The 14,594-nt window shown below is 49.0% G+C and overlaps 1 protein-coding gene and 1 long non-coding RNA gene across 19 annotated transcripts in view; one reads left to right on the top strand and one right to left on the bottom strand.

Moving 5' to 3' along the window:
- The window catches only part of NLRC5 (NLR family CARD domain containing 5), a 91,727-nt gene extending 82,910 nt beyond the window's left edge, over window positions 1–8,817 (bottom strand). For all 18 annotated transcript variants that reach the window (XR_008478187.2, XM_035281629.3, XM_078358253.1 and 15 more), the window contains exon 1: window positions 8,779–8,817. The gene's annotated coding sequence lies outside the window, so the exon portion shown is untranslated. The remainder of the gene's footprint in view (window positions 1–8,778) is intronic.
- Window positions 8,818–8,882: 65 nt separating this feature from the next.
- On the top strand, window positions 8,883–12,439 carry LOC108589302 (uncharacterized). Its single transcript, XR_001908484.4, has 3 exons — window positions 8,883–9,077; window positions 10,615–10,665; window positions 12,321–12,439. It is a non-coding gene; the product is annotated as an uncharacterized LOC108589302 (long non-coding RNA).
- The last annotated feature ends 2,155 nt before the right edge of the window (window positions 12,440–14,594 follow it).

Below are 14,594 nucleotides of genomic sequence, written 5' to 3'. Positions count from 1 at the left end.
TTCTTCCTACAGGTTGATAATAGCATGATTTATAACTTAGAGACCAATAGCATGAATTTTGGAGCCAGGCTGCCTAGATTGGGGGCTGACCTTTCCACCATTTGCAGGCTGTGTGATGCCAGGCAAGTTACGTAGCCTCTCTGGGCCTCTATGTTCTCATCTGTAAAATGGGGATAAAAGCAGCATCTACCTCTCAGGGTTGTTGTGGGGCTTAAACATGTAAAGCCCTTAAAGCAGTGCTTGGAAGTTAGTAAGGCCTATAGAGGAATTATTTTTATTATGCGGAGGTTTAGATAAAGTTCTGGAAAATGTCAAACAGGGGTTACTGCAGGAGAGCGGACAGGCATGGGACTAGAAGCTGTGAGTAAAATAGATTTCAGCCTTATGTATAGTTTAACTTTCTGCAAGGAAGACTGAGTCATGTCTTACTTGTGTGGTTTAAAATGAATACTTAAAAAAAAAAGTTTATAAAAAAAAAAATCAATGACCAGAAGACTGGGCCCTTTGAATTTGGAAAAATTTTGCCTCTAGACTGGAACATCTGAACTGCTCCCTCCCATCCTGACCGACATTGCCAAACCCATAAAACAGGGGCAGAAGAAAGGTTGGTGGGGCCAGGGGGTTGGAGCCTTGGTTTTGGGTCTCACTGCCCCAGCTGACTTAGAGGGTGGCATCCAGACAAGTCCCTGCTCACTTAGGGCCATGGTTTAGGTATATGTCAAGCAGGGGTAATACCTTCTATGCAGCCCATCTCACAGGGAATTGTGGAGCTGTTAAAAGAGTCTCTAATGGTGGGCATAGTGCCTCACGCCTGGGATCCCAGCACTTTGGGAGGCCGAGGCAGGAGGATGGCTTGAGCCCAGGAGTTTGAGACCAGCCTGGGCCACATGGCAAAACCCCACCTCTACAAATAGAACAAAATTTGCTGGGCATGGTGTTGTGCACCTGTAGTCTCAAGCAACTGGGGGCTGGGGGGCAGAGGTGGGAGGATCACTTGTGCCTGGGAGGTTGAGGCTGCAATAAGCCATGATTGTGCAACTGCACTCCAGCCTGGGTGACTGAGAAAGACTCCATGTTAAAAAATAAAATAATTTTTGGAAAAAGAGCCTCTGGGGTCAGGAGGGCTGGGTTTAAATCCTGATTTCAATATTTTAGTGCTGTGCAAACTTGAACAGTTTTCTTAACCTCTCTGTGCCACTGTTTTCCTTGTCTGCATATGAGGGTGATGATTTTACATCTACTTGACAGAATCACTATTAGGGTGGGAGACATTAATACTACAGCACAAGGAAGGGACATGTCCAGTCTGTAACCAATGTGAGACCCTGTCTCCTAAATAAATAAATAAATAAAATCCATGCCGATTCCAGAGGCCATTTTCTAACCAAAATATAATACTTCTTCAACAAATGGTCTTCTTTCAAAACTAAATTATCATTTTAATATATCTTTATTATTTTTTCCTGTTTACAGATATAACCTGTACCCATTTGGAAAGTTGTAAACTGTGAAAATATACATTATGAAATTTCCCCAACAATCTCACCCCCTAGAGGTAATTGTACAATTTCCAAAACTTACTTACTCATATTTGAAAATTTTTTTTTGCCTTATCTGAAAGCCAGAACACCATTGAAGTTTTTCTAGAAACCATTTCACTTTTAACTTTATTTATTGAAGTTGTCATGAACTGAAGGTAACATCAAAAAGAAACCCAAAGGTGGGCGTAGTGGCTCACACATGTAAGCCCAGTGCTTTGGGAGGCTAAGGCAGGAAGGTTTCTTGAGCTCAGGAGTTTGAGATCAGCCTAGGCAACATAGTGAGACCTCATCTCTACCAAAAACAAAAACAAAAACAAAAAACAACAACAAAAAAAGACACAAAACAATTAGCCAGGGGTGGTACACACCTGTAGTCCCATCTGCTTGGGAGGCTGAGGCAGGAAGATCGATTGAGCCTGGGAAATAGAGGCTGCAGGAAGCTATGCGTGGGGCTGTGCAACCAGTGCACTCCTGCCTGGGGTGAGACCCCATCTCAAAAAGAGCCAAAACAGACCAAAACCACCATGATGCTGTTGAACTGTAGCTGGGCGTTGCTGTAGGCTGGGGCTCTGACCCGAGGCCTGGCCTCCCCTTGCTGAAAAGATCACCAGCGTGAGAGGTTTGCAGACTTGTGAGCACCTGACTGAGACTTTCTCCTTGACTAGTCTGAAGAATGAAAGAGAACTAAAAAGATAACGACTTTGTCACTTTATAAGTCAGTGGAATCGGGTGCCCTCTCCATGCACCTCTAAGATCCTCTTGTAAACGCCTACTGGATAGGTCTTTCTCCCGGCAAACACTGACCTATCCAGTTCAATAAAAGAATTCTGCAGCCCAGAAACACACAGGACACCTTCAAGAACGTGGTAAATAAGACTACTGAGAGACACACCAAACAGCAAGCTATTTCTCTCTTCAAACATGACGCCATGGTAAGATCTGAATGCCTCAAAGCACCAGCTTCCCAAGGCATGGATGTTCCTTCCATTTCACCAGGAGGAACAGAAGAGACCCTGCAGGACAAGGAGCTCCTGGGGATCTGGGATGGTCTAGGAGCCATCCTATCCGCAGGGAATAGGTGCTAAGGGAACGGGAAGCTTCCAGGGGTTGGCAGGCTCTCTACATTGGCACAATCTTTTAGGAGAGAAATTTGACAACATGGTTTTAAACATTTTAAAAATGAAAGTTCATATACCCCTTTAGGAGTCCAGTCTGAGGATCCAGAATGTGATCAAGCTCTAGCTAATGTTCACCAGGACGTTGCCTATGCCTGGATTTCAGTGGGAGTAGCCCTCCCTGTCTTGAGACAGAGATGGCTGGCTGGAACACCAACCCACCTGCAATGCCACGACCTATAGAAGGCTATGGCCTCCCCTGGGAGCTCTGCAATTCCTGGGGAGGAGGTGGGCGGGTGCTCCTCTAGCTGGGGGCTCCTGCTGTAATTCCAGCCCTTTGTTGTTGTTGTTGTTTTGGGACAGTCTTGTTCTGTCACCCAGGCTGGAGAGCAGTGGCACAATCTTAACTCACTACAACCTCCACCTCCTGGGTTCAAGCGATTCTCCTGCCTCGGCCTCCAGAGGAGCTAAGATTACAGGGGAGGGGGATGCCAGCACACCTGGATATTTTTAAATTTTTAGTAGAGATACAGTTTCACCATGTTGGCCAAGGTGGTCTCAAACTCCTGACCTCAAGTGATCCACTTGTCTCAGCCTCCCAAAGTGCTGGGATTACAGTTGTGAGTCACCATGCCCAGCCCAGCCCACTGTTAAATTATGTGCAAAAACATTCACAATAAGCATTTGGGAGCACAAAAGCAGACGTTAAATAGCATTTTCTCCTCCTCTCCCCCTCTTCTCTGCTTTCTTCTCTCTCCAATTTTTTGTTTCTTGCCATCCCCTCTGACTGGTTCCCTCTTCCTCCAGACATCATGGTCCATGGTTCCCTGCCATGCTCCCTTCAAGTTCTCTCTCAAATGTCCCAATGCCCCTATGAGAAGGCCATGCCTGCCTCTCCACCCAGCATGCTCCACCCTTGCCTGCCTTGCCTTCCCTGCAGTCATTCCCGCCTGACCTCGGACAGCATGCATATCTTTGTGTACCTGTTCATCTGTTTCTACTGCCACACCAGCTCCGCTAGGCAGGGGCTTGGATGTGTTCCCAGCTGCAGCCCAGTGCCTAGTGCAGGGCCTGGCATGGTGTGGAAGCTCCGCAGAGACGCTGAATGCATTCACAGTGGCAGGTGTGGAGCCAGAGCCAGCATCTGCGGTGTTGGTACCCACCTCACATGGAGCAGGGGGCATTCCTGGACTTCCCGAAAATGCCCTTCTGCCATCCTAACCCTAAGAAGTTTCTGGGAGTCATTTCCCTATGTGGCTAGCCTCCCTCTGCTTTCTCTCCTTCCTCTCTTCTTCGCTCTCTCTGCCCCCTTTTCTTTCAGGACCAAATACAGCACCTCACCCCACACACAGACGCCGTGCAAAGCACTCTGTTCCCACCATCCACATGCTGGTCCCTGTTGGCCATTTTGTACACAAGTCCAGACACCCCAAATCCTATAGAGGTATTTTCCCAAACATATTCCTTTCTTTTGCCATTCTGGTGAGAGCTACCGGAAGAATTAAAATGTCATGTCTTGGCTTTTTTTTTCTTTTTACAAAAAAGACAGGGAAAACATATTCCATGTAAAATACGAGAAAATGAAACCCAATATAAATGTCTAACAATGACAAATACGCTTCAGATTTTCCATGGGCAACTATGCCACCATTTTAAATGACAGTATAACCATATTAAAGACAAAGGGCAAAGTCCCTTAATATGAAAAGTGCTTTTACAACTCAACAGGAAAAAGACCAAAAGCCAATGAAAAAGTGGACAAAGGCTATGAACTGGCAGTTTATGGAAAAGGAGCTATAGGTGACTCAAATATTTGAAAAGATGTTCAAACTCATTCATAATAAGAGACATAGTCTGGGCGCGATGGTTCACACTTGTAATCCAGCACTTTGTGAGGCCAAGACCAGTGAATTGCATCCCCTGAGGTCCGGGGTTTGAGACCAGCCCTACTGACCTGAAGAAACCCCATCTTTACTAAAAATACAAAATTAGCCTGGCGTGGTAGCGCATGCCTATAATCCCAGCTACTCCGGAGGCTGAGGCAGGAGAATCACTTGAACTCGGGAGGCAGAGGTTACAGTGAGCTGAGACCATGCCATTGCATTCCAGCCTGGGCAACAAAGTGAGACTCCATCTCAAAAAATTTAAAAAAATAAAAAAAGAGAGAGAGAGACATAAAAAAGACACCATTGTTTTTCTCCCAGATTTGCAAATATGGAAATTTGACCCCTCCCCACTCCAGCTGGTGGCAGCAAAAATTAGTTTAACACTTAAGGCGGGGAGCGGGAGGTGGGGGTGGTAATTTGCCATATTTATCAAAATTCAAACTGCATATTCCCCTTGACCTTGCAAATCCACTCCTGATTTTCTTAAAGATTCACTCCCACATGTGAAAAATGATGCTTGACCAAGGATATTCATTACAGCATATTGAAATAGCAAAAGACAGGAAATAACCTTAATGTTCTACAACTGTTAGATCAATTACAGAGAAGCCATATGGTGAAATACTATGCAGCTGTTAAAGAGAAAGGGGAAAAAGGGCAGATTTTAAAATGTTGATGTAGAAAGATTTCCAAATTGCATTCAGTTAAAAAAAAAAAAACCAAGATAGAGAACACTACATATAGTATATTGCCAATTGTGAGAAGGGAAAAAGACATGTGTGTGTGTGTGTGTGTGTGTGTGTGTGTCTGTGTGTGTGTATATATATATATATATATCCATGTTTGTAAAAACCCACTTAGCCTATCTTTGGAAGGAGACACGAGCACCTGATAACATTGGGTGTCTTTGGGGAGAGCAGTTGAGTGGCTAGGGGACAGGAGCTGGAAGGAGGCTTATTTTTTATTATATATCTTTCCATATGTTTTACATTTTTTAAAAACTATATAAATGTATTAGATATGAAATAATTTAAAACATGATATCATAAGATTTAATTTTCCTTTAACACATAATTCCATATCATTTGTTTTTTAAAGTGAGATACCATTTTTATGTATAAGTCTATTAAAAATAAAAATATATGGGCTGGGCATGGTGGCTCACGCCTGTAATCTTAACATTTTGGGAGATCGAGGTGGGTGGATCACCTGAGGTCAGGAGTTCAAGACCAGCCTGGCCAACATGGTGAAACCCTGTCTCTACTAAAAGTACAAAAATTAGCTGGGTGTGGTGGCATGTGCCTGTAATCTCATCTACTCAGGAGGCTAAGAAAGGAGAATCACTTGAACCCTGGAGCAGAGGTTGCAGTGAGCCGAGATCAAGCCACTGCACCACAGCCTGGGCAACAGAGTGAGAGTCCCTCTCACTGAAAAAAGAGGTCAGCAGCACTTCCGGCTTGCATCCTTAGATTGCCTCCAAAGTTCTGCAGTGTTTGCACTTGCATTAGTTTGCCTGATCCTTACTCCAATTTTGTTTTGTATGGAAAACAGAGTGGAGATGCTGGGATGGTGTATTCATTTCCTAGTGTTGTCATGGTACTGCTGTATCTGCTGTCACAAAGTGCCACAAGCTGCGTACATTAAAACGATAGATCTGTATTCTCTTGCAGTTCCGGAGGTCGGAGTCTGAGATCAAGGTGTGGTCAGGGCCAGTCTCCCTCTGAAGGCTGGAAGAGAGGATTCTTCCTTGCCTCTCCTGGCTTCTGCTGGCTGCAGGCAATTCTAGGTGTTCTTTGGCTCCTACATGCATTACTGCACTCTTCCTTTGCAGTCCATGACTGTCTTCTCCCTGTGGGTCTCTGTCTTCATGCGCCCATCTCCTTTCTTATAAGGACACCAGTCCTATTGGATTCAGGGCCCATCCTACTCCAGTATGACTTCATCTTCACCAGTTATATCTTCAACAGCCTTATTTCCAAATAAGGTCACATTAGGAGGCTCTGGGGGTTAGGCCTTCAACATATGTTTTGTGGGGAGGCACAATTCGACTCATAACAAATGTGAAAAGACATGCTAAGAAGTTATGACTGGGTGTGGTGGCTCACACCCATAATCCAACACTTTGGGAGGCTGGGGCAGACTAATCACTGAGGTCAGTAGTTCGAGACCTCATCTCTATTTGTTTTTTTTAAAGGATGCTGGGCAAAGTGGCTCATGCCTGTAATCCTAGCAATTTGGGAGGCTGAGGCGGGCAGATCATTTGAGTTTGGGAGCTCGAGACCAGCCTGGCCAACATAGTGAAACCCCGTCTCTACTAAAAATACAAAAATTAGCTGGGTGTGGTGGCAGGCACCTGTAATTCCAGCTACTCGGGAGACTGAGGCAGGAGAATCGCTTGAACCCAGGAGGTGGAGGTTGCAGTGAGCTGAGATCGCACCACTGAACTCCAGGCTGGGCAACAGATTGAGACTCTGTCTCAAAAAATAATAATAAAAGAATAAAGAACAACAACATCAGCACAAGAAGTTTTGCTGAATTTTCCTCAGAGGGAAAGAGGGTATAGGTGTTGGGGTCTGAGGAGGCTGACCCAGCCCTGCAGACACCAGGACAGCTCTTATCTGATTCAGGAATAAAGCACAAACCTCAGAATATTGTGAAACTCTTCCAAGAACTTTCCCCTCTGTTTGTCTGTGTTCGTTAAGGATCCACCACCCCTCACACTTGCACAGCCCTTTAAGGTTCATCGAGGCACTGGGTGGGCAGGCGTTATCTCATTCAATCCATGAAACACACTTTGTAGGATAAATCTGCATATGTTCATTTTACAGATGAAAAGCCAAGGTTTCGAGAAATGGAATGGTTAGTTCATGGTCATCCAGCAAATACCAGGTGCTGAGAGCCCAGTCTGTCTGCCTTTCACGCCAGGTGCAGGTCCACCTGGCACTGTGCTTCTGGAGACAAAGCAGGTGGGCATCATAGATGGCCATTCTGGGCTATGGGTCAGTAAAGTTTGCAGAAAGCACACTCGAAGGGAGTTCAGATACATCTGAAAAGCCCATTGCTTTTCAAGGTTTTCTCTCTTAGAGAAAAGGAAAGTGATTTGGAGGGACCACGAGGCTCCAGGAGCTGGCCCCAGGTCCTCCCTGCCTCCTACCACTCCTGTGTTTTAGAGGTTGGAAACCGCAAGTTTTCAAACTGCTTTTTATGTCTGTAGAAACTTCAACCTTTTAAAAAAGGAAATATAAGAACCTCAACTTATAAAATGGATGCAATTGCCACTGAAGGTAGGAGCCTCTCCCGATCCTCCCCGAATGACCACCCCAGCCAACTCCAGGTCGTGGCTCTCTGGGTGAGAAAAGAAACTGAAAACCACATGGGAATACAAAAAGCAAGGAACGAAACGACACCCACGTATTCACCTATTACTTATGAGGTTAAATGTTCCTTAGAAATGATCTGGAGATTTGACAATAAGGAATAACTATTTAAATGTTTGTAGTATGCTGATGGTATTGTCGTTTTGTTTTTAAAAGATGTCTTACTGCCATTGGGTTGGGGTCTCCACGGCCGAGCTGGTCTCAACAGTCATCTTTTAGTACATTCTGAAATACCTCAGCGGAGATGCTATGCTCTCTGCCATTTGTTTCAAAATAACCAGTGGTGGAGACTGGGGTGGTGACTGTCCAAGCTGAGCGTGCCTATGTGGGGCTTCATTATACGAAAACCCACAGGTGCACAAGGCTCAACCTAATTCTGTTCCTTCTACTTTTGGATATGTTTGGAATTTTCCAAATAAAAAGTTCTTCAGGCTAAAAAGTCTGAATTGCGTATAATGGACAATGTGACTTCTGTAATTCTTTAAAAATCAATGAAAATTTGCAAAGAAAAAGGCACAGAGAGGGGTGGCTCCGGCAGGTGATAGGACCTGCGCGGGGAGGGGAGCACAGCCGCTGACCGCGTCCTCCCATCCAGGCGACCCCCATCTGCCATCCTCTGAGGACCACCAACTCTTCCTCCAAACTCCCTGGGCCGAAGGCTGCGCACGCTCCCCTGCCACTGGCGCCCCGTCCGCTCAGCGGGCCATCCGTCGGCCACCCACCCGGCCACAGGCACTTTCCGCTCCAGGGCCTCTGGCATCCCCTCCACACTTCTCCGTGCAGAATTCGAAACCCGAACCGCCTCCTTCCTCTCGCCCCAGGTCGGGTCCCGCGGTCCCGCAGTGCGCGGGGCACTCACCCTCAGCGCTCCCGGTTCCGTTGCGATCTGTGCGAAACTGAAAGTAGAAGCCGCCGAAAGCTGCCCGGCCTGTGCTTGGAACTAGCTACGGCTGCTGAGAAATCACGTGGATTCGAAGTGCCAGCCCGAACCAGATGGGCCTGTGGGCGCGGGAGGGCGGGGGCCTAACACACACGCTCCCCGCTGCGCCCACACCCTGGGACCTCCCCGAAGTCCCGCATCGGACCCCAGGGCAGTCCCAGGAGAGTTGGGGGCGCTCGCCCCTTTCGTGGACAGGAAATTGAGGCAGGCGAGTGAAGGTGGGCTCATGTGCGGAGCGCGGGTTGGTGGGGACCCTGGACTGAGACCCTGTCTCAGTGTCTCAGTGGAGACTGGGTTGGATGGGAGGGGGATGCGGTGCAGGAGGAGGGGACTTAGAACCAGGGCCAGAGCGGAGAGCGCTCCAGGATGAACCAGGAGAAGGGAATGACAGCAGCGTTCGTTTCCATTAGCAGAGCCCTTGGCAGGCTGACCCGGGAAAGGCAGTCTACCAGTTTATCTCATTAAGTAACCCTAAAATACTCATGCAGGTATCGCCCTGTTTTCCAAGTGAGCAACTGAGGCTCAGGGAGGACAGAGGTGAAGGAACTTGCCCCAGTCACGGGAGGAATCACAGGCAGAAGAGGGCGATAGAAGGAGGGAGGTGGGAGAGGAGGGACTGGTGGGGGCAGAAGGAAGGGGAGGTCGCTCTCCCAGGATGGGGTCAGGGCCGTCCTGAAAGTCCAGCTTCAGCTTCTCCATGTTTTTTGCCCACAGCCTGGGACAGGGAGCTCCCCTCGCTGGTTGTATTCATCCTGTGGGCAGCAGTGCCTGCTAGGAAGGCCTTCCACCCACCTCCCAGTGACATCCCACAGAGAAGCAGCTTTCACTCCCAGACCACTGGTGCTTCCCTGCCTGGGGTGGTGTGGGTGTGAGGATGCTGCAAGGTAGTGGTCAGGAGACAAGCATCAGCATCAGACATCCTGGGTTCAAGTCCTACCCTCCACCGTACCGTGTTAGATAGATGACTTCTCCATTCATCCTGGAGTGTGCTTCTGGGCCAGGAGTGGAGACTCTGCTTTTTTGTTTGTTTGTTTTTTGTTTTTTTGAGATGGAGTTTCACTCTTTTTTGCCCAGGCTGGAGTGTAGTGGTGCGATCTCAGCTCGCTTCTGGTTTCAAGCGATTTTCCTGTTCAGCCTCCCAAGTAGCTGGGATTACAGGCACCTGCCACCACTCCTGGCTAATTTTGTATTTTTAGTGGAGGCAGGGTTTCACCATGTTGGCCAGGTGGTCTCCAACTCCTGATCTCGTGATCCACTTGTCTCCGCCTTCCAAAGTGCTGGGATTACAGGTGTGAGTCACTGCACCTGGTGGGATTCTCGGGTTCTAAGTTCCCTCCTGCACAGCATCCCCCATCCCCTCCAACCCAGTCTCCACTTGGGGAAGTCAGCCCGCAGTCCCCGCCTACCTGAGCTGGGCAGGTGAGCTCACCTTCACTGCCTACCTCGGTTTCCCGTCCACAAAAGGGGCAAGAGCCCTAGTGTCTCCTGAGATTGCCCCTGGGTCTCTGTGCAAGGGCTGAGGGAGGCACCAGGATTCGGGCTCTACTGGGAGAGGATGTGCCAGGCCCCCACCCATCCTGCACCCACATCCCCATCTGGGTCCAGGCTGGCACCCCAGTTTTGCCAAGATGGGGATGGTGTGAATACTAACTCCACGTAGAGTGGCTGTGATCATTTGATGACTTAACGTTGAGGCTGATGCAATCTGTACCTGGAGCCCATAAGCTGCCCTTATATTTTTGTCCCCTTCTACAGGCCCTACATCCTCATGAGACTTAAACTGCCTTCCTTCTAGGACCGACTCAGGTATCTACAAATTGCATGACAGCCCGGAGTGAGAAGGGCACGGACTGCAGTGATTGCTTCTGTGTGACTCCCAGCTTCACCACTCCTGGTTGTGTAACCTCAGACAAATGCCTTGACCTCCCCTGGCCTCAGCTTCCTCATCTGTCAAGCAGGGTGTTCCCAGCCTCCCCAGGCCACTGGTGGGTGTGGTGGGAATGGGTGAGGTTGTGGGCGAGAGCTGTATGCCTGGGGGGGGGGTTGATTATGTTCCAGTATCAGGACTCAGCTCATGTTCACTGAGCACCAATGAAATGATTGGTCCTACCCGAAGTCCCAGGAAAGACACTGGCCTGCTCCTTGTGCAGGGTGGGGAGGACAGATGGACACACGGACAAATAATCCAAGACACAAATGCAGATCATTTTCACATGCATTTCATTCTGAACACCCCTGTGAGGAGGGCAGGACAAAGATTATTATCCCATTAGGCAGATGAAGAAGCTGAGGTCCAGATAGATCATGTCAGTTGCTGAAGGTCACACAGCAATCGGGGGAGAGCTGGAGCCCTTTTCACTCTGGGGGTACCAGTCCTGCTGGAAAGTTTATTGCCAAAGAATTCTGGAAGGGCAACCTCCCCAAACTTTCCCTGTCCTCAGACTGGATTGTGGCCTGAGAGTCCGCTATTAGCACCTCATGCCTTTGGCTAAAAATGTGCCAGCCCCTCCAGTGTTAATCAAATGGCTGTCAGTCATTTACACTTGAGTGTGAAGAAGTGAATCAAATTTTTTGGGTTGGAGATGAGAAGGAATTTGAGTGTTTGGACTTTTGGATGGGAAACTGGAGATGTGAGAGGAATGGTTGACACGAGATAACTCAAGAGGTGGGTGGGGAGGGAGTTAACTGGAGGATGAAGCGAGCCCACATGAGCAGGCCTCCCCTGTGTACCTCACCTCCATTAAGCATAACCAATATCTGGCACTTGCTGAGCACTCAGGATGTACCAGGCACTGTGCTCTTTTTTTTTTTTTTTTTTTTTTAGACAGAGTCTCACTCTGTTGCCCAGGCTGGAGTGCAGTGGTGCGATCTCAGCTCACTGTTAACCTCTGCCTCTTGGGTTCAAGCAATTCTCCTGCCTCAGCCTCCCAAGTAGCTGGGGCTATAGGTGCATGCCACACACCTGGCTAATTTTTTTTTAATTTTATTTTAGTAGAAACGGGTTTTTACCATGTTACCAGGCTGGTCTCAAACTCCTGAGCTCAGGAAGTCCACCCGCCTCAGACTCCAAAAGTGCTAGGATTACAGGCGTCAGCCACCGTGCCCGTTTGCTCTCTCCTTTAATCTTTTTGTTTGTTTATTTTTGAGACAAAGTCTCACTGTCACCTAGGCTGGAGTGCAGTGGCACAATATCAGCTCACTGCAACCTCCACTTCCCAGGTTCAAGCAATTCTCCCACCTCAGCCTCCAGCGTAGCTGGGACTACAGGTGTCCACCACCATGTTTAGCTAATTTTTTTGTATTTTTAGTAGAGACAGGGTCTCACCATGTTGGCCAGGCTGGTCTTGAACTCCTGAGATCCCCCTGCCTCAGCCTCCCAAAGTGCTGGGATTACAGGCGTGAGCCACCGTGCTCAGCCTCTCCTTTGATCTTTACAGCAACTGTTATCTTTCTTTTTACAGGTGAGAAAAGGGAGGCACAGAGAGGCTAAATAACAGGCCTGAGCTCACACAGAGGTGGAGGAGCTGAGCTGTGGACCCAGGCAGGCCATCTCTGCAGCCTCCGCTCTTGACCACCATGGGCTCCTCCTCTGGGCTAACCCAGCCCTTGCCAGGATCCTACATGGAAAGTATTATCATACCATTGAACAAAAGAGGATATGGAGGCATGGAGGGCAGAGGGGCCCCAGGATGGCAGAATTAGTAACTGGGGTGAGAGGGAGCTGGGATTAGACCCAGGTCTGAAAGCCAGGCCTTCCCCTCACCCTTCCTGTTTACCAAACACCTGGGCCCCATCCTGCCCAAGGTCAGGATGTGCTTCTGCCTGGTGCTGGCCTTGGGGAGCACCTGTTTTTTCCTGGAGGAAGGAGCAGGTGTGGACTTCTTTTTGAAACTGACCCTGACTGGGTTGGAGCCAGGACCGCTGCCCTCTGTCAATCCTGCATCGAGGCCAGGAGGACTTAAGTAGGATTAGGTCAGACCTAGGCTTGCATGGAGGGGCTTGGAGGTCAGCCCCATTTTTGTAAGCCTCTCGCCCTCTGGACTCCATAATTCCTGCTAATTGCACTCCTTGGATGGGGCAGTGACATGGAAGTACCTCCCAGCTCAGTCTTGGGGAGACCTCTCCAAGGACAATGAGGGAAGCTGGGGGGATGTCCCTACCCTCCTTTCTGGAGCAGAGCCCTGGGTTTACAGGGGTAAGACTCAAAGTGACTTCTCTGTCTGCCCCTCGTGCTAATAAAAGTTTCCATTCAAGAAAGAGCTGCCTGGGGATGCCAAGTTATCTGGAATCTGTCATTGTAGCATCAAGGGGTGTTGGCAGCTGGGGAGGGGGGCTTGGGCCTTCCCACCCCCTTTGAGAGATCATTCTTGGATGGGATGTGGCTTCTAACTGGTGTCACCACCTGAAAGGCCAATATCCCATCACCTAGAATTTCCACGTTGGACTCGGGGATTGGAGAGACCACCTTGACTCCTGCCAAGGCCCTTTGAGAGCTGCCCACCCCATCCTTTAGTGCGCCTGCTCAGTAAACCCCAGGGTGGGGCCAGGGGTTGGGGAAAAGCGGGCCTCAGAAAGCCCTTGGAGGGGCAGGGAAGGGCTTGGAAGAAACGTGACTCAGAATATGGGGCCCTCCCCTCACATCTTCCCAGACTTGAAGGGGCGTCTTACTTCTGAGCTCCCTGCAGCCCCAGCCTCCTGGCCATCTCTCCTGGCTGCTGAAATAAAGGCCGGGCCCTTTTGCCACCTTGTGATGTGACCCTGCCTGTTGGTTGGGCCTCATCTCTCACCCCTAGTTCTTTGCTTTCATTGCCACACCAGCCCTTTTGACTGTTCTTGAGTTCATCATGATTCTTTGTACCCCAGGGACCTTGCATGAGCCAGTGTCTTGCTGCGCTTCCTCCCATCTCACTTGGCTAATGTGAGGCATTTTCTTTACACACCTGGAAAAAATAGAGCCTGGTGCCTTCCAAGACTGGGATGGTTGGAGGAAACTTTTTGTGTTGTAGCCTGAGGGTAGGAAGAAGACACAATTTAAATATAAGAAGGTGAGGTGGAGGCTAGGCGCGATGGCTCACACCTGTAATCCCAGTACTTTGGGAGGCTGAGGCGGGTGGATCACTGGAGGTCAGGAGTTCAAGACCAGCCTGGCCAACATGGTGAAACCTATCTCTACTAAACATACAAATATTAGCTGGGAGTAGTGGCAGGTGCCTGTAGTCGCAGCTCGTTGAGGGGCAGAGGCAGGAGAATTGCTTGAACCCGGGAGTTGGAGGTTGCAGTGAGCCAGGATTGCACCACTGCACTCCAGCCTGGGCACCAGAGTGAGATTCTGTCAAAGAAGAAGAAGAAGAGCTAGAAATAGGCTCATGAGAGGTTTCTCTTCTGGAATAAAGTGTTTGCCTTTTTAGAGGCTCTATCTTCCTCTCTTTCTACCAGAAACTAGACCTCTGAGGGCCCCTTCCCCTCCCGCTATCCTCGGATCTGAAGCCCTCGTTCCCCCTCACTTCCTGTCCAGCACTGAAACCCCATGGGACAGAGAGTGTGTGACAGCTCATGCAGGAAGCTGGTCAGATGAGAAGAGTGCTGGGCTAAAGGGGCTAATTTGGAAGGTATCCAGAGACCTATCAGGGAGCACCCTGAGCCCCAAGTAGAGAGGTTTGAATTTCTTCCTCCAGGCACTGTGGAGCTTGGAGGGTTTGGGGGCAGCTGCCTTGGAAGGGCTGAAAGGAGGTGGA

This window comes from Callithrix jacchus, chromosome 20 (genome assembly GCF_049354715.1).
Source record: "Callithrix jacchus isolate 240 chromosome 20, calJac240_pri, whole genome shotgun sequence".
NCBI lineage: Eukaryota > Metazoa > Chordata > Mammalia > Primates > Cebidae > Callithrix > Callithrix jacchus.
This window is presented reverse-complemented; position numbering and strand designations above follow the sequence as displayed.